The following is an 18,893-nucleotide window of genomic DNA, read 5'->3' on the forward strand; positions in this document are numbered from 1 at the left end:
CTCAGCAAGTGCTACAACAGAGCATGTGGGCATTGCACCACAACCTTATGTGAACCCTAATGAGTGTGATGCTTTTTTGGGGGGGTCACACCCAGTGGCACTTAGGAGTAACACCTGGCTCTGCACTTAGAAATGGCTCCTTGGGCCAGAGAGATAGCACAATAGAGCATTTGCCTTGGATGCAGCTGATCAAGGTTGAACAGTGATTCGAGTAAACCCAGGAGCAATTTCTGAGCATAGAGCCAGGAGGAACCCCTGAGCATGGCTGGATGAGTCCCCCAAAAAAAAAAAAAAAACAAGCAAACAAACAAAAAAGAAATCGCTCCTAGCAGGCTGAGAGACCATATGGGATCGAACCCAGGTCAGTCCCAGTCAGCCAGGTGCCAGGCAAATGTCCTATGGCTGTGCGCTCTCTCTGGCTCCCCAATGAGTGTAATACTAAAATATGGGGCCGGAGAGATAGCATGGAGGTAGGGCATTTGTTTGCCTTGCATGCAGAGGGACGGTGGTTCAAATCCCAGCATCCCATATGGTCCCCCGAGCCTGCCAGGAGTGATTTCTGAGCGTAGAGCCAGGAGTAGCCCCTGATCCTGGTGGGTGTGATTCCCCCCCACCCCCCGCAAAAAAAGAAAACAACTAAAATTTGTGAGCACTTCAACCAAGCATTATAGCAACAGGTAATCACATCAACCAAGATGAATAAATAAATGTTTAAATGTAAGTTTCCATGGTGGTGGCTATGGTATAGTGGCAGATATTTTTAAAAAGGTAGAGGCCTAAAACACAAATCGTCATATAACTTTTTACAAGAGTTCTTGAGGGCCCGGAGAGATAGCACAACGGTGTTTGCCTTGCAAGCAGCTGATCCAGGACCTAAGGTGGTTGGTTCGAATCCCGGTGTCCCATATGGTCCCCCGTGCCTGCCAGGAGCTATTTCTGAGCAGACAGCCAGGAGTAACCCCTGAGCACTGCCGGGTATGGCCCAAAAACCAAAAACCAAAAAAAAAAAAAAAAAGAGTTCTTGAACAGATTTAAGCCTGAGACTGGTCAAAATAACTATTTTACTCAAATGACTTTGAAGTCTAAACAAATTTGTCACCTCGTTGAATACATCCAGTTTTCCATGTGTGCTGTTTCAGTTAATTTCAGTAATCTCAGAGTTCATCTATCCAAGTTAACAGCTCTTTTTTTTTTTTTTTTTTTTTTTTTGGTTTTGGGGTCTACTCCTGGCTCCACACTCAGAAATTGCCTCTGGCAGGCTCGGGGGACCATATGGGATGCTGAAATTCGAACCACCGTCCTTCTGCATGCAAGACAAACGCCTTACCTCCATGTTATCTCTCAGGCCCCTTCCCATTGTCACCTATCAACCTGAATCAATCTTTGCCCTCAAACAAACCAGAAAGAGCCCCTGGAGCTCACAGATCAGTATACTAACAGCACCAAGGTTTGATCATGCACAACTCAGCCCCCATAGGTACATCAGTTGGACATTAACTCGCTAGCATTTTGATCTACAGGAGTGATTTTACCCTGAACTCTACAGCCAACAATATTCCAAAACCACACAGGGTGCTCCAAACTGTCGGTAGGGATAGCCAGACAAGAGAGGCCACAGCCCTAAGACTGTCCTTTATTACAAACAGCAGGGACCAGTTCAATTTGACATCTGATAGAGGAGTCCAAACTCAAAGGCAGTAGGCCAGATGCTGTCAAGAAGCTGGAAGGGCAGATAGATCCAAGCCCAAAGTCTAGGTAACAACAGGTTGGGGAGCCTAGGTCAGATGTTGGTCCCCCAGCTGTTGGTCCCCACCAGCCGCCTTGAACATCCCAAGACCCAGCGTGAGATCCAAGATCCAAGGAATATTGTAGAATTGTTGTCTCCCCCCACCCCTTTCTTGACACACAACCCCAACCTATGACTATTCTAGGACAGGGTACCCATCACGAAAGGAAAGAGGGCGGAATAGGCAAGGGGAAGTGAATACCTTTTAATCCTAAACACACCTCTAAGGAGAATGTCAAAGGCCTGTTTTTAATCTCTTTTTGTTTGTGGATTCATTTTTGCTTTGAGGGCCACACCCCGTGGTGCTGAGAAATCGCTCCAGGCACCCTCTGGGATGATGGGACCTTATGGGATGCCGGAGATCGAACCCGGGTCCATCCTGCAAGTCTCTCTCTCTCTAATCAAGGAACCCTAAAACAAAGCATTTAAGCCACTTGCTCACAACCAACCCAGAAAAGCCTCTTGGGACTTCCTTTGATCTCACGTTGGGTCTTGGGATGTTCAAGGCGGCGATGGGGACCAACATCTGGGGGGGGGGGCAGCCAAGGCTCCCCAACCTGTTGTTTGTTACCTAGACTCTGGGCTCGAATCTCCCTTGCGAAGAGAAAGTGGGAGCCCCAATAAAATAAAGTGGGGGCGGGAAATCCCAGGCTCAGGCCCCGCCTAGGCGGGGTTCAAAGGCCCAGACACCAACCACCGCTAAGCGGGGCGCCCCCAGGCCCATTCGATCCCCAAAATCTGCGGGGCAGAAGCTGTCATGCATGCATGCATGGTAAGAGGGGCCCGAAGCACGACCCCCCAGTAGGCCCCGTCAGGCCCCGCCAGCCTGGGGTCCCCCCTGTTCACCCCCACGCACCGCCGCAGAAGCCGAGGCCGAAGGCGACGACGAAAACGACAGCCCCCCAAGTCAGGAAAAGGCACCTCCAAACTCGGAAGAGAAGGGGAGAAGGCGGCTCAACTAGCTCCGCGCCCGCGCTGGCTCCGCAGCTCGCCGGCCGACGCGCTCCCGACGACGTCGCTACGGTTGAAATTTTGAACCTGGGCTTCTATCGAGCGAGCCAATCAAAGCGCAGAGCGTTGGAGCGTCCCGCCTTCCGATTGGATGACGGAACGCGACGCTGCCGGAAGTCGGGATGAAAAAGGCGGGATTGTGCGCCTAGAGGTTGCTGGGAAATGTAGTCCTTCCCGCGGGACTTGAGCGAGCGCGTTGGAACGTGAGGACCAAGGAAATTATTGTCCAATTCCGGGCCGGATAGATAGCATGGAGTCAAGGCGTTTCCCTTGCATGCAGAAGGACGGTGGTTCGAGCCCCATATGACATCCCATAGGGTCCCCTGAGCCTGCCAGGAGTGATTTCTGAGTGTAGAGTCAGGAGTAACCCCTGAGCCCTACTTGGGTGTGATCCAAAGACCAAAACACAAAAACAAAAAAAACTCAATTAGTAGTTAAGACAGAACTTTATGTCTTTAATCCAAGCATTTCATAAACATGATTTTATTCATTCTTAAAATTACTATTGGGCTGGATGCAGGTAGGTATTTGCCTGCAACCAACCTGGGTTTGACACCAAGCATCCTACTGGTCCCCTAAAATCCACCAGGAGTAATTCCGGAATCCCATATGGTCCCCCGAACCTGCCAGGAGCGATTTCTGAGTGCAGAGTCATGAGGTACCCCTGAGTGCCACCGGGTGTGACCCCCCCCCCAAAAAAAAAAAAAAAAAAAAAGAAATGACAGGGATCAAACCCGGGTTGGCTTCATGTAAGGCCAATGCACTACTCGCTGTTCTATCTTACTAGACACTAATTGGGGTGTTTTGGTTTGGTTTTATTATGTTTTCTTCAATGATGCTCAGGGGTTACTTCTGACTCTGCCCTCAGGAATTATTCCTGGAAGATTTTAGGGAACCAGTAGGATGCTTGGTGTCAAACCCAGGTTGGTTACAGGCAAATACCCTACCTGCCCCCGGCCCAACAGTAATTTTAAGAATGAATAAAATCATGTTTATGAGATGCTTGAATCAAAGGCATAAAGTTCTGTCTTAAATACTCATTGAGGTTATTTTTTTTTTTTTGTTCTTGGCTTTTGGTTTTGGGGTCACACCCAGCGGTGCTCAGGGTTACTCCTGACTCTACACTCAGAAATTGCTCCCGGCGGGCGTGGGGGACCCTATGGGATGCCGGGATTCCAACCACCACCCTTCTGCATGCAAGGCAAATGCCCTACCTCCATGCTATCTCTCCAGCCCCACTAATTGAGTTTTTAAACATCACTAGGTCCCCCATGCCTGCTAGGCGTTATCCCAGAATCAGGAATAAAGCATGAGCAATGTGGTGTGGGGGCCAAAAAACAAACATCAACAACATAAAACAAAATAAAATCGATAGGACCAGAGTGAGTGATAGTCCAAAAGATAGGGCTTGTCCCCAGCATACTAATGGCCATTGAAAACTACCAGGAATGGGGCTGGAGAGATAGCATGGAGGTAGTGCGTTTGCTTTTCATGCGGAAGGACGGTGGTTCGAATCCCAGCATCCCATATGGTCCCCTGAGTCTGCCAGGAGTGATTTCTGAGCATAGAGCCAGGAGTAACCCCTGAGCACTGCAGAGTGTGACCCAAAAACCAAAAAAAAAAAAAAAAAAAAAAAAAAAGAAAACTACCAGGAATAAATCCAGAGCACCAATGGCTGTAGTCCCGAAACAAACAAAAAAAATTTCTATAATTGGGGCTGGATCAATAGCATTGTGTGTAGGGCATTTGCTTTGCACAAGGCCTACCCGGTTCCATCCTCAGCATTCCATATATGATCCCCCTGAGGCCTGCCCGGAGTAATTTTTTTTTCTTTTTCTTTTCTTGTTCTTTTTTTTTTTGGTTTTGGTTTTTTTGGGTCACACCCGGTGGCGCTCAGGGGTTATTCCTGGCTCTGAGCTCAGAAATTGCTCCTGGCAGGTACAGGGGACCATATAGAATGCTAGAATGCTGGGATTGAAACCACCAACAGTCCTGGGTCAGCTGCCTGCAAGGCAAACGCCCTATAGCTGTGCTATCTCTGTGGCCCTGGGAGTAATTTCTGAGCACAAAGCCAGGAGTAACCTCTGAGCACTGCGGTGTGACCAAAAAAAAAAAAAAAAAACACACAGAAAAAAAAGTAAGTTTTAAGTTACATGGTTACTTAAAAATAAAACTTGTACTTATGGTGGTTTTTTCCTCTATTCAACCCCTATATTTCAAGTTTGAAAATGCATGTCTGCAAGCAGCAATATAAAAGCATTCATGAAAAATGTATAATCTCTGAAAATTATGAAAGCATCCTACTACCAATACATTTCTAAATATAAAACTAACTACCATATGGCAGTTCTGTGTAGCAAGAAAATTTCATTTTCAAAATAGATAAAATGCAGTCTTTAGGTGTGAATGGTATGAATGGCAAAGTGTGTTTGTTTTTTTAAGACTTTTTGTTTTGTTTTGTTTTCTTTGGGGGCAACACCTGGCCCTGCTTAAGGGTTATTCCTGGCTCTGTGCTCAGGAATCACTCCTGTTGGGTTTGGGGACTGTATGAAATACTGAGGATCAAACCTGGGTTGACCATGTGCAAAGCAAGTGTGCACTGTTAGCCATGTGTAAATCAAGTGTGTGCTATTGCTCTGGCCTACAGTTTTGTTTTTTTTTTTTTTGGGCTTTTGGGTTTGTTTGTTTAAAGTTTTTGGACCACATCTGGTGGTGCTCAGAAGTTACTCCTGGCCCTGCACTCAGAAATCTCTCCTGGAGGGGCTGGAGTGATAGCACAGTGGTCAGGCGTTTGCCTTGCACGTGGCCAATACAGGATGGGCCCTGGTTCAAATCCTGGCATCCCATATGGTCTCCCATGCCTGCCATGAATAACTTCTGAGTGCCGAGCCAGGAGCACTACTGGGTGTGACCCAAAACCAAAAAGAGAGAGAGAGAGAGAGAGAGAGAGAGAGAGAAAGAGAGAAAGAACGAAAGAAAGAAAGAAAGAAAGAAAGAAAGAAAGAAAGAAAGAAAGAAAGAAAGAAAGAAAGGAAGAAAGAAAGAGAAGAGAGAAAAGAAAGAGAGAGAAAGAAAGAAAGAAAGAAAGAAAGAAAGAAAGAAAGAAAGAAAGAAAGAAAGAAAGAAAGAAAGAAAGAAAGAAAGAAAGAAAGAAAGAAAGAAAGAAAGAAAGGAAGAAAGAAAGAGAAGAAAGAAAAGAAAGAGAGAGAAAGAAAGAAAGAAAGAAAGAAAGAAAGAAAGAAAGAAAGAAAGAAAGAAAGAAAGAAAGAAAGAAAGAAAGAAAGAAAGAAAGAAAGAAAGAAAGAAAGAAAGAAAGAAAGAAAGAAAGAAAGAAAGTGGGGCTGGAGAGATAGCATGGAGGTAAGGCGTTTGCCTTTCATGCAGGAGGTCATCGGTTCGAATCCCGGCGTCCCATATGGTCCCCCGTGCCTGCCAGGAGCGATTTCTGAGCCTGGAGCCAGGAGTAACCCCTGAGCACTGCCGGGTGTGACCCAAAAAACACAAAAAAAAAAAAAAGAAAGAAAGAAAGAAAGAAAGAGAGAGAGAGAGAAAGAAAGAGAGAGAGAGAGAGAAAGAAAGAAAGAAAGAAAGAAAGAAAGAAAGAAAGAAAGAAAGAAAGAAAGAAAGAAAGAAAGAAAGAAAGAAAGAAAGAAAGAAAGAAAGAAAGAAAGAAAGAAAGAAAGAAAGAAAGAAAGAAAGAAAGAAAGAAAGAAAGAAAGAAAGAAAGAAAGAAAAGAGAAAGATCTCCTGGCAGGCTTGGGGAACCATATGAGATGCAGGAGCTCAAACAAAGGCAACCCAGGTTTGGAAGCATGCAAGGCAAATGCCTTACCCATTGTGCTATTCTATTGTTCCGGCTCCTCTTAGTTGTTTTGGATCCTCAAGCATGCAAAACCTCAGACAGGATGGTCCACAGAGGAACCAGGGTTGTTTTATGACATCCAGGTAAGCCAGATCTGGGAATGCCTCTGGATGTATTTTTTATTTTGAAGTACATAGTTATTACAGTAGCCACCCACCACTAAAGTACCCAAGATGCTCCACTACTATGCTTATGTTACTTCTAACCCTCCTCTTCAGTCCATTGGGTAGTCAAAGTTTAGTAATCCAATGCCAAATGTTTGTCGTCATTTGATGTGGGTATCCCCTCATTTATCTCACCTGAATGATTTATCGCTTACTACTGGCACTAAACCAGAGAGACCGCCATCTTCCAAGAATGATAAACCAGCTACCGTCTCTGCAGACTCAGAGTCTGAAAACGGCTCAACCAAAGACATCCCCATACCACAAGTACTGAGTCAGGTAGACAAGCTGGTGCTGGCAACCCAAGTCCTGGGCACTATTAAATGGTTCAATGTCCGGAGTGTCAATAGAAATGACACTGGACAGCTGCTATTAGGAGAAATAATCCCTGGAAATTTCTATGTAGCGTTGGCGATGGGGAGACTGTGAAGTTTGATGTTGTGAAAGGTGAGAGGGGACCAAAAGCTGCTAATGTATCCAGATCTGGTGGAATGCCAGTGAAAGGCAGCTGATATGCTCCCAATTGACATAGGGTCTGTCAATTCATCCCCCAGCCTCACTCAGCTGGCCCATCACCTATGGTGGCAGAGTCCCCTCGGGTGAGACAGATGCAGGCATTGAAGGGAAAAGAGTTGAAGACTCTGGACAGCATCCCAAATGCCACCGTCTGCCATTTTTCCTCTACGAGAGGCACCTTTTGCAAGGACCTCGAACCCCTGCAGCAGATTATCTAAGAGACCCTAGCAGCCTAACACAGAAGGTGATGATGGAGAAGATGAAGGATCCAAGACCAGCTGAAGACTAACAAAGAAGCTGTTTTTAGAACTTCCTGCACCTGGGTTATCTCAAAAAAAATAAATAAATTAACTTTTTTCTATGCTAATCTTTTGACTGTTTGCATCGGTCATTGTCTTACTACTTAAATCGTGTTTTGTCTCTATGTATCTTATTGTTTTGTTTTATGCCTTACTGCAAACAGAAAATTTTGTATCTAATTTTAATATTTGCAAAATTCTGGGGAAATGCATGTTAGAGTTTTGAAAGTTCTCAGCTATCCTGGTGAATGTTTCCCAATTGCTATGTTATATTATGTATTTTACATGATAATTTATACACATATCTCTGTTGTATCCCTGTTATAGACTTATCAATAATGCTTCTGTAATAATACAAAAAAGGTGAAGAATGTGGGTATCCCCTCCCCAAACTTCTTATTTATCCCACCTAAAGGATCAGAACTGCCCACACCTAGAATGGCAGGGTAGAGGAGTCTGCTTGGGGGAAGAGAGGGGATAAGAAGGAGGGTTAGAGAGAGAAGTGAGAGAGAGCCATCAGAGATACAGCATCAGCAACTCAGTATCATCAAAGAAGTAGCAGCAGTAACGTCACCAGTCAGCCTGGAAGCCAGTTAGGAAGCCTGGAAAAAGCAGCTGAAAGGGAGACAGAGGCCGAAAGAGCCTGAAGGAGTAGAGAAGTAGCTGTTAGGAAAAGACTTAGTGTGGAGGGCATGTAAGGAGGTGTGCATGGCATTAGGGACTGTTCATCTGACTGCTTTGTGAATCTCTCTGCCCTCACCCTACAACCTTCAGACCTGCCAGACCATTGGGGCTGTGGGAGCTGGGTTGAGCCCAGAAAGGCTTCACCACCCCCCCTACCAACTCTTGGACTCATTAATTTATATTAAGACAACAATTTGATACTATCTGTTCCCTTGCTTTGTTTCACTAGATACCAAATGAGCAAGATCATCAAATATTTGACCTCTCACTTTGACTTACTTCACTTAAAATGATACCCTCCAATTCCATCCAAGTTGCAGGAAACTGCAAGATTTCACCTTTTCTTTTAGCTGCATAATATTCCATTGTGTTTTTGGTTTTGTTGGTTTTGGTTTATAGTCCACACCCAGCAGCGCTCAGGGGTAACTCAGAAATCACTCCTGGAGAGCCGGAACAGTGACACAAGCAGTAGGGCATTTGCCTTGAATGCGGCTAACCTAGGATGGACCGCAGTTTGATCCCCTGGTGTCCCATATAGTACCCCAAGCCAGGAGCGATTTCTGAGCCCATAACCAGGAGTATCCCCTGAGTGTCACCAGGTGTGGCCCAAAACAAAACAAAAATATCGCTCCTGACAGGCTCAGGGGACCATATGGGATGCTGGGAATCGAACCTGGGTCTGTCCAGGGTCTGCAGCATACAAGGCAGATGCCCTACAGCTGTGCTATCTCTCTGGCCCTCAATAGTCCATTGTGTTAATTTAAATTAAAAAAATTTTTTTTTGGTTTTTGGGCCACACCTGGCGGTGCTCAGGGGTTACTCTTGGCTGTCTGCTCAGAAATAGCTCCTGGCAGGTAAGGGGGACCATATGGGACACTGGGATTCGAACCAACAACCTTAGGTCCTGGATCGGCTGCTTGCAAGGCAAACACCTCTGTGCTATCTTTCTGGGCCCTTAAATTTAATTTTTTTTTTTTTTTTTTTTTTGTGGTTTTTGGGTCACACCCGGCAGTGCTCAGGGGTTATTCCTGGCTCCAGGCTCAGAAATTGCTCCTGGCAGGCACGGGAGGACCATATATGGGACGCCGGGATTCGAACCGATGACCTCCTGCATGAGAGGCAAACGCCTTACCTCCATGCTATCTCTCCGGCCCCTAAATTTAATTTTTATCTTGTTTTGTTTGGGGCCACACTTAGCAGTTCTCATGCATTACTCCTAGCCCTGCACTCAGAATCATTCCTGACTATCTCAGGGGACCATATGGGATGCCAGGGATTGAACTCGGGTTGACCATTGCAAGGCAAATGCACTGTACTATCATTCTGATAGTACTATCATTTTAAATTAAAATTAAATTTTAACTTAATTTTTGCGTGTCATCCTTGCGCAGGGGCCATGCTAATCTTTTGTGTATCATTCCAATTTTAGTATATGTGCTGCCGAAGCGAGCACGCTATTTAATTTAATTTTTTTTTTTTTTTTTTTGGTTTTTGGGCCACACCCGTTTGACGCTCAGGGGTTACTCCTGGCTATGTGCTCAGAAATCGCCCCTGGCTTGGGGGGACCATATGGGACGCCGGGGGATCGAACCGCGGTCCTTCCTTGGCTAGCGCTTGCAAGGCAGACACCTTACCTCCAGCGCCACCTACCCGGCCCCTTAATTTAATTTTTTTTTTTTTTTTTTTTTTTTGGTTTTTGGGCCACACCCTGTGACGCTCAGGGGTTACTCCTGGCTATGCGCTCAGAAGTTGCTCCTGGCTTCTTGGGGGACCATATGGGACGCCGGGGGATCAAACCGCGGTCCGTCCTAGGCTAGCGCAGGCAAGGCAGGCACCTTACCTCCAGCGCCACCGCCCAGCCCCCCTTAATTTAATTTTTAATTCAACTACATCCTGGCTTTTCATCCTCCCTGTGAAAGAAAAAACAAAATCTCATAAAAGTTAAGTATCTTTCCTAACATAATAATCTTTTCTAACATAATAAGTGGAGACGATGGGTTATGAACTAAGATTGTCTAGTCCTAGACAGAGAGATAGTACAGGGATAAGGCTCTTGTCTTTTTTTTTTTTTTTTTTTTTTTTTTGTGGTTTTTGGGTCACACCCGGCAGTGCTCAGGGGTTATTTCTGGCTCCAGGCTCAGAAATTGCTCCTGGCAGGCACAGGGGACCATATGGGACGACGGGATTCGAACCAATGACCTCCTGCATGAAAGGCAAACGCCTTACCTCCATGCTATCTCTCCGGCCCCAAGGCTCTTGTCTTACTGTCACCCTACCTCTGCTCAATCCATGACACAGCATATGCTCCCTGAGCAGCAGCATCAGTGATCCTAAGACAAAGCCATGCACAAGCCTTGAGCACTCTGGATGCAGCCCATTTGGTTTGAGCACTGAGGGAAGCAATCCCCAAGCACTGCAGAATATAACCCAAAAGTCAAAAATAAAAACTTTTTAAAGAAAAAAGAAAAAAATAGCAACACCAGAATTTAGAGATTGGTATTCATAAAAATCAAAACTACAAAAGGAGGCGTTCTTTATATGATTGAAAGCCAACTACAATCACGTTTGTAATCAAGGTGCTTAAATAAAGATTTTGCGGGGGAGTTTAATTTTTAGATCACACTCGGCAACGCTCAGGGGTTATTCCGGGCTATACGCTCAGAAATCACTCCTGATTGGGGTGGGGGGGATAACATTGAGGTAAAGAAAGACGGTGGTTCGAATCTGGCATCCCATATGGTTCCCATGCCTGTCAGGAACGATTTCTGAGCATGGAGCCAGGAGTGGCTCCTGAGCACTGCCGGGTGTGACCCAAAAAACAAAAAGAAGAAAAAAAAAAAAAATCATTCCTGGAGGCTAGAGAGAGAGCACGGAGTTAAGGCATTTGCCTTGCATGCAGGACAGTGGTTCAAATCCCGGCATCCCATATGGTCCTCTGAGCCCTTCCTTCCTTCCTTCCTTCCTTCCTTCCTTCCTTCCTTCCTTCCTTCCTTCCTTCCTTCCTTCCTTCCTTCCTTCCTTCCTTCCTTCCTTCCTTCCTTCCTTCCTTCCTTTCTCTCTCTCTCTTTCTTTCTTTCTCTCTCTCTTTCTCTTTCTTTCTTTTTCTTCTTCTTTCCTTTCTTCTTTCTTTTCTTTCTTTCTTCTTTCTTTCTTTCTTCTTTCTTTCTTCTTTCTTTCTTTCTTTCTTTCTTTCTTTCTTTCTTTCTTCTTCCTTCCCTTTCTTTTCTTTCTTTCTTCTTTCTTTCTTTCTTTTCTTTCTTTCTTTCTTTCTTTCTTTCTTTCTTTCTTTCTTTCTTTCTTTCTTTCTTTCTTTCTTTCTTTCTTTCTTTCTTTCTTTCTTTCTTTCTTTCTCTTTCTTTCTTTCTTTCTCTTCTTTCTTTCTTTCTCTTCTTTCTTTCTTCTTCTTTCTTTTTCTTTCTTCTTTCTTTCTTTCTTTCTTTCTTTCTTCCTTCTTTCTTTCTTTTTCTTTCTTCTTTCTTTCTTTCTTTCTTTCTTTCTTTCTTTCTTTCTTTCTTTCTTTCTTTCTTTCTTTCTTTCTTTCTTTCTTTCTTTCTTTCTTTCTTTCTCTCTCTTTCTCTTTCTTTCTTTCTTTCTTTTCTTTCTCTCTTTCTTTCTTTCTTTTCTTTCTTTCTCTCTCTTTCTCTTTCTTTCTTCTTTCTTTCTTTCTTTCTCTTTCTTTCTTTCTTTCTTTCTTTCTTTCTTTCTTTCTTTCTTTCTTTCTTTCTTTCTTTCTTTCTTTCTTCTTTATTTCTTCTTTCTTTCTTTCTTTCTTTCTTTCTTTCTTTCTCTCTTCTCTTCTCTTTCTTTCTTTCTTTCTTTCTTTCTTTCTTTCTTTCTCTTTCTTTCTTTCTTTCTTTCTTTCTTTCTCTTTCTTTCTTTCTTCCTTCTTTCTTTCTTTTTCTTTCTTTCTTCTTTCTTTCTTTTTCTTTCTTCTTTCTTTCTTTCTTTCTTTCTTTCTTTCTTTCTTTCTTTCTTTCTTTCTTTCTTTCTTTCTTTCTTTCTTCTTTCTTTCTTTCTTTCTTTCTTTCTCTCTCTTTCTTTCTTTCTTTCTTTCTTTCTTTCTTTCTTTCTTTCTTTCTTTCTTTCTTTCTTTCTTTCTTTCTCTTTCTTTCTTTCCTTCCTTCTTTCTTTCTTTCTCTCTTTCTTTCTTCCTTCTTTCTTTTTCTTTCTTCTTTCTTTCTTTCTTTCTTTCTTTCTTCTTTCTTTCTTTCTTTCTTTCTTTCTTTCTTTCTTTCTTTCTTTCTTTCTTTCTTTCTTTCTTTCTTTCTTTCTTTCTTTCTCTCTCTTTCTCTTTCTTTCTTTCTTTCTTTCTTTTCTTTCTCTCTTTCTTTCTTTCTTTTCTTTCTTTCTCTCTCTCTTTCTCTTTCTTTCTTTCTTTCTTTCTCTTTCTTTCTTTCTTTCTTTCTTTCTTCTTTCTTCTTTCCCTTTCTTTCTCTCTTTCTTTCTCTCTCTCTTTCTCTTTCTTTCTTTCTTTCTTTCTTTCTTTCTTTCTTTCTTTCTTTCTCTTTCTTTCTTTCTTTCTTTCTTTCTTTCTTTCTTTCTTTCTTTCTTTCTTTCTTTCTTTCTATCTTTGTTTCTTCTCTTTCTTTCTCTTCTTTCTTTCTTTCTTCTTTCTTTCTTTCTCTTTCTTTTTTCTTTCTTTCTTTCTTCTTACTTTATTTGTTTCTTTTTTCTTTCTTTCTTTCTTTCTTTCTTTCTTTCTTTCTTTCTTTCTTTCTTCTTTCTTTCTTTCTTTCTTTCTTTCTCTCTCTTTCTTTCTTTCTTTCTTCTTTATTTCTTCTTTCTTTCCCTTTCTTTCTTTCTTTCATTCTTTCTTTCTTTCTTTCTTTCTTTCTATCTTTTACTGTTTCTTTCTCTTTCTTTCTTTCTCTCTTTCTTTCTTTGTTCTTTCTATCTTTCTTCTTTCTTTCTCTTTCTTTCCTCTCTTTCTTTCTTTCTTTTTTTTCTTTTTTTTTTTTTGGTTTTTGGGCCACACCCCGGTGACGCTCAGGGGTTACTCCTGGCTATGCGCTCAGAAGTCGCTCCTGGCTTGGGGGACCATATGGGATGCCGGGGGATCGAACCGCGGTCCATCTCCTAGGCTAGCGCAGGTAAGGCAGGCACCTTACCTCGAGCGCCACCGCCCGGCCCCTTTCCTCTCTTTCTTTCTTTCTTTCTTTCTTTCTTTCTTTCTTTCTTTCTTTCTTTCTTTCTTTCTTTCTTTCTTTCTTTCTTTCTTCTTTCTTTCTTTCCCTTTCTTTCTTTCCCTTTCTTTCTTTCTTTCTTTCCCTTTCTTTCTTTCTTTCTTTCTTTCTTTCTTTCCTTCCTTCCTTCCTTTCTTTCTTTCTCTCCCTCTTTCTTTCTTCTTTCTTTCTTTCTTTCTTTCTTTCTTTCTTTCTTTCTTTCTTTCTTTCTTTCCTTCCTTCCTTCCTTCCTTCCTTTCTTTCTTTCTTTCTTTCTTTCTCTCTTTCTTTCTTCTTTCTTTCTTTCTTTCTTTCTTTCTTTCTTTCTTTCTTTCTTTCTTTCTTTCTTTCTTTCTTTCTTTCTTTCTTTCTTTCTTTCTTTCTTTCTTTCTTTCTTTCTTTCTCTCTCTCTTTCTTTCTTTCCTTCTTTCTTCTTTCCTTCCTTCCTTCCTTCCTTCCTTCCTTCCTTCCTTCCTTCCTTCCTTCCTTCCTTCCTTCCTTCCTTCCTTCCTTCCTTCCTTCCTTCCCTCCTTCCTTCCTTTGGTTTTTCAGGCCACACCCGTTTGATGCTCAGGGGTTACTTTTGGCTAAGCGCTCAGAAATTGCTCCTGGCTTGGGGGGACCCTATGGGACGCCAGGGGATCAAACTGCAGTCCTTCCTTGGTTAGCGCTTACAAGGCAGACACCTTACCTCTAGCGCCACCTCACCAGTCCCTGATTTCTTTCTTTCTTTTTTTTCTTTCTTTTTTCGTAGCACCTGACAGTGCTTAGGGGTTACTCATGGCTCTACTCTCAGAAATCACCCCTGGCAGGCACCAGAGACTGAGAGACCATATGGGATGCTGGGATTTGAATCACTGTCCTTCTGCATGCAAGGCAACACCCTACCTCCATTCTATCTCTCCGGCTCCAAATAAAGATATATATATATATATATATATATATATATATATATATATATATATATATATATCCTGGCAGGCATGGTGGACCATGGGATGCAAGATTCGAACCAACCACCTTAGGTTCTGGGTCGGCTGCTTGCAAGGCAAATGCTGCTGTGCTATCTCTCCGGACCCCCAAATAAAGATATTTTTAAAAATAAAATAAATAAAACAAAAACAAAACTACATCTACATAATTTTACAAAATAAACCTAATAACTTTGAGGAAAATTGAAAACTTCTTGAGTTGTGGAAGGATAGAACAGTAGGTAAGACTCCTATCTCGCATGTGCTAATCTTGGGTTAGATCCCTGGCATTACATATGATCCCCCAAGCATCACTAAGAATGATCCCCAAGTACATGCCTGAAGTAAGCATGAGTATAAGCAGGTGTGGCCCCCCCCAAAAAAAAAAAACGAAAATAAGAAAAAAAAAACATTCTAAACTATTCTAATTCCAATAAGTGTTGTCATATAACTTATCAATTTAATTTTAAAATTCATATATTAGCTTCATTTTTTTTTTTTTTTTTTTTTTTGGTTTTTGGGTCACACCCGGCAGCGCTCAGGGGTTACTCCTGGCTGTCTGCTCAGAAATAGCTCCTGGCAGGCACAGGGGACCATATGGGACACCGGGATTCGAACCAACCACCTTTGGTCCTGGATCGGCTGCTTGCAAGGCAAACGCCGCTGTGCTATCTCTCCGGGCCCAACTTCATATTTTAAATTCACAGAAGAACTGGCATCTGAGCTGGAGCAGTGGCACAGTGGTAAGCATCTGCCTTGCTCGCACTAGCCTAGGATGGACCACGGTGTGTCCAATGTGGTCCCCCAAGTCAGGGCAATTTCTTTTTTTCTTAATTTTTTATTTGTATTTATTTTTTTAATTTTAACAATAATATTAAACACACATTGCATTTTGCCATTTTGAGTGAGGGTAAAAATCCTGCAGTGATGGTGAGGGTGTGCTGTGTCCTCCACACTAAGAACTAACAGTAAGACGCAACCCAACATGTGACACCCAGGTCCCCCACCCCCACCCCGCTGGCCCGTGCAGTTGTTTCCGAGGGATGGGAGACCAGATGACGCAGCCTGGGGGCGGGACTATGCGCTGGGAGATCTCTCCTCAGAAGCAGCAGAACAAAATCCAAACTTGGCAAAGAGCCACAGTATCCAAAATAATGATAAGAGGCAAAGAGCCACATTCATTTTGGCCGGGAGCCGCATGCAGCTCGAGAGCCGCGTGTTCACCATCCCTGATACAGATGAAGACGCTCCTTGCAAGCTCTAGGGTAAGTCAGTCAGTGAGAGTAGTAGAGCCAAAAATATCCTATCTTCATGGGATACAGAAAGTTCACTCTTGCCTTCCATCAATTCACTGGACCAGTATATGATTGTGGCACCACATGAAATAACAGTTATCCCTCATCCTGAAGATTCTGTAATTATGAGAACAATGATGCAAAGAAAGAGGACAAGGTAAAGTTACAGTGGAAGGACAATCACCCATAAACAGAGTTCTCAGAAGAAATCCCCTTGCTGACGCCTAAATTTTGAACTTACAGTCAAAGAGCATTAAGAAAAATAAAACAGAACCCATGTACAATTACTTTGTGCACAAGCCCCCAGATTGTAGTACATTATAACTTTTCTTAGTGTACACAAAGCAATATAAGGCCATGAAATTTATGTGACTCCTTAAACATTGAAGGCATAGTATTTTTTTTTACATTTTCATGCACATGCATATTAGTTTAAGTTAACATCAGAAGTTTAAGTGTTTTTTTTTTTAAGGTTTAGAGTTAAAGGAGCACAGTTAAAACGGTGTTAGAGTGGCAAATATTGTTTGCATAGGCCCACCAAAATGTGGGGGACATGGAAAGGAGGTAGGAGACCCTACCCCTGGCATAAGACCAACTCTAGGTTCCAGGCAAACTAGTTTGTTTAATCCAAGTCATTGTAGTGCCAATACAGTTTTATTTTTCATGCAGTCTCTATTGTTGGCATCAGGTTTCTGTATTAATGATCCTGGAATCTGCATATCCTACATTAAAGTGAGGCTGGTGTGGAGCATCCTCTCGTTTCACCTCACAATTAAAGGGCAATGCAGAAAGCCCTGTCCAGTAAGCAGGTTGTTGGTGTTGTTAAGTCTTCTCAGTGTTAAGGGAACTCTCTTTTGAGTAGGTCGATGTCAGAGCAGTGGTAGGGTCTTCCCTGGTAGAGGATTGCTTCCAGGTGATGTTATAGACAACCTTGGATGTTTCCTAGATGTCTTCCCTAGATCAGGGGTGAATGGAGAATGCCCATTCTTCTGAGGCCTGTGCCAGGTCATTATGTAAATGTTCAGGGTATAAGGTCCAATTGCACTACAAGATTTGTGTGTTCCCATCTCTATTAGATAAGAACTTATTTGTATGTATAGTATTTTCCCATTTTAATGTGCCTATGCAAACAAGAAATAAAGCCACGTGGTGTTATCAGTGTATATGGGGGCGTAAGAACACATCCAAAAATACCCGTGACTTGGTTCAAATATAAGAATTAAACTGAGGGCCCGGAGAGATAGCACAGAGGTGTTTGCCTTGCAAGCAGCCGATCCAGGACCAAAGGTGGTTGGTTCGAATCCCGGTGTCCCATATGGTCCCCTGTGCCTGCCAGGAGCTATTTCTGAGCAGACAGCCAGGAATAACCCCTGAGCACCGCTGGGTGTGGCCCAAAAACAAAAAGAAGAAGAAGAAGAAGAAGAAGAAGAAGAAGAAGAAGAAGAAGAAGAAGAAGAAGAAGAAGAAGAAGAAGAAGAAGAGGAAGAGGAAGAGGAAGAATTAAACTGAAGGACTCTTTCACAAAATTTCCTATTGAACAGTTTACAAAGAGAAGAAAAGATAAAAAATGGGGAAAATCGTCACTGTATAAGAAAATATTCAGTAAGAGCTATAGCTGTCAAAGAAAACACACATAAAAAATTGAAAAGACATACGTGTCCACTTTATGCCTTTAGAAATAGTTGTGGGGGGTGTTAACTCCAGTGAACCACTTTGTTCTGTGTTTTAGAACTCTGCAGTACTGAAGTTAAAATGGATAAACGTGGAGTAATGATGGTAGGGGGTGAGAGAGTTAAAGAAAAAAATGAGCTTTTGTAGGGGTGTGTGAAAGGGCAGAGTACAAAATGGACATTCTGCTTACACAAAAACATAATCCAAGGATAGGGAGTACTATTAATGTATCTTGAGCACGCGGGGGCGCTAGACCCTGCGTGGTTTTGAACATTTAGACTGGTAAGAAATTACCAGTGACTGCTTTAGTGCAAGCAAGCAACTGTCAGCATCCACAAGTTAAGCCTAGGTTAACCTTCAAGCTCCTCCAAGGGACCCACCTCGATGGCTTGTCCAGGCATGTGGCCCAGGGGAAGGCCTGAAGATCCAGAGCAAGGCAGTAGAGGGTTGCTGGGGTCACCCAAGTCCCACACCCCCACAGGTCTGGTTAAGAAGGCCTTTGGCATGGCGGAGGCCTGTTGAACCACATGCTGGCAGAGACTCCCGGCTCCCAGGAAGGAAAGAGACCTTCAAGAGCTGGGAGGCTGGAAGTTCAAAGTCCCCACCGCAACCCTCCCTAAGGAGCCAGGTGGGGAATGGGGGAAAGCCTAGGGTAACCTTCAAGCTCCTCCAAGGGACCCACCTCGCTGGCTTGCCCAAGCATGTGGCCCAGGGGAAGCCCTGGAGATAAGTCAGGGCAATTTCTGAGTATATAGCCAGTAGTAACCCCTAAGTGTCACCAGGTGTGGCCCCAAAATAAAACAAAACAAAAAAATCTGGCATCTGATAAAAATATTAGACAGGTAGACAGGTCAGAGGATGTGGTTCAGTGGTAGCCACATGTCTTGCATGGGTCAATGCAAAAAGGAAGATATATATTTTATATAGCATATTTTTTCGTGTGATATCTAAACATTGGTTATTATGGGATTGCAGTACTTTTTTTTTTTTTTTTTTGGTTTTTGGGCCACACCCGGTAATGCTCAGGGGTTACTCCTGGCTATGTGCTCAGAAGTTGCTCCTGGCTTGGGGGACCATATGGGACACCGGGGGATCGAACCGCGGTCCGTCCAAGGCTAGCGCAGGCAAGGCAGGCACTTTACCTTTAGCGCCACTGCCCAGCCCCTGCAGTACATTTTAAAGTATGGCTAATTCACTCCATGAAGATATTATCAGTGAAATTTAGAAGATGAGAGAAAAAACACAGGACAAAAGATTTAGTTTTTGCTTTTTGTTTGTTTGTTTGTTTGTTTGTTTTTGGGTCACACCCGGCAGCGTTCAGGGGTTACTCCTGGCTCTACACTCAGAAATTGCTCCTGGCAGGCTCAGGGGACCATATGGGATGCCAGGATTCAACCACTGTCCTTCTGTGTCCAAGGCAAAACAAACACCCTACCTCTGCGCTATCTCTCTGACCCCAAGATTTAGTTTTT

The 18,893-nt window shown here is 43.1% G+C and overlaps 1 protein-coding gene and 1 non-coding gene across 3 annotated transcripts in view; both read right to left on the bottom strand.

Moving 5' to 3' along the window:
• TPX2 (TPX2 microtubule nucleation factor) overlaps nt 1-2,801 on the bottom strand; it is a 61,780-nt gene extending 58,979 nt beyond the window's left edge. For both annotated transcript variants that reach the window (XM_049779178.1, XM_049779177.1), the window contains exon 1: nt 2,655-2,801. The gene's annotated coding sequence lies outside the window, so the exon portion shown is untranslated. The remainder of the gene's footprint in view (nt 1-2,654) is intronic.
• Nucleotides 2,802-9,667: 6,866 nt separating this feature from the next.
• Nucleotides 9,668-9,775, bottom strand: LOC126019864 (U6 spliceosomal RNA). Its single transcript, XR_007499481.1, has one exon. It is a non-coding gene; the product is annotated as a U6 spliceosomal RNA (small nuclear RNA).
• Between the last annotated feature and the right edge of the window lie 9,118 nt (nt 9,776-18,893).

This window comes from Suncus etruscus, chromosome 9 (assembly GCF_024139225.1).
Source record: "Suncus etruscus isolate mSunEtr1 chromosome 9, mSunEtr1.pri.cur, whole genome shotgun sequence".
Lineage (NCBI taxonomy): Eukaryota > Metazoa > Chordata > Mammalia > Eulipotyphla > Soricidae > Suncus > Suncus etruscus.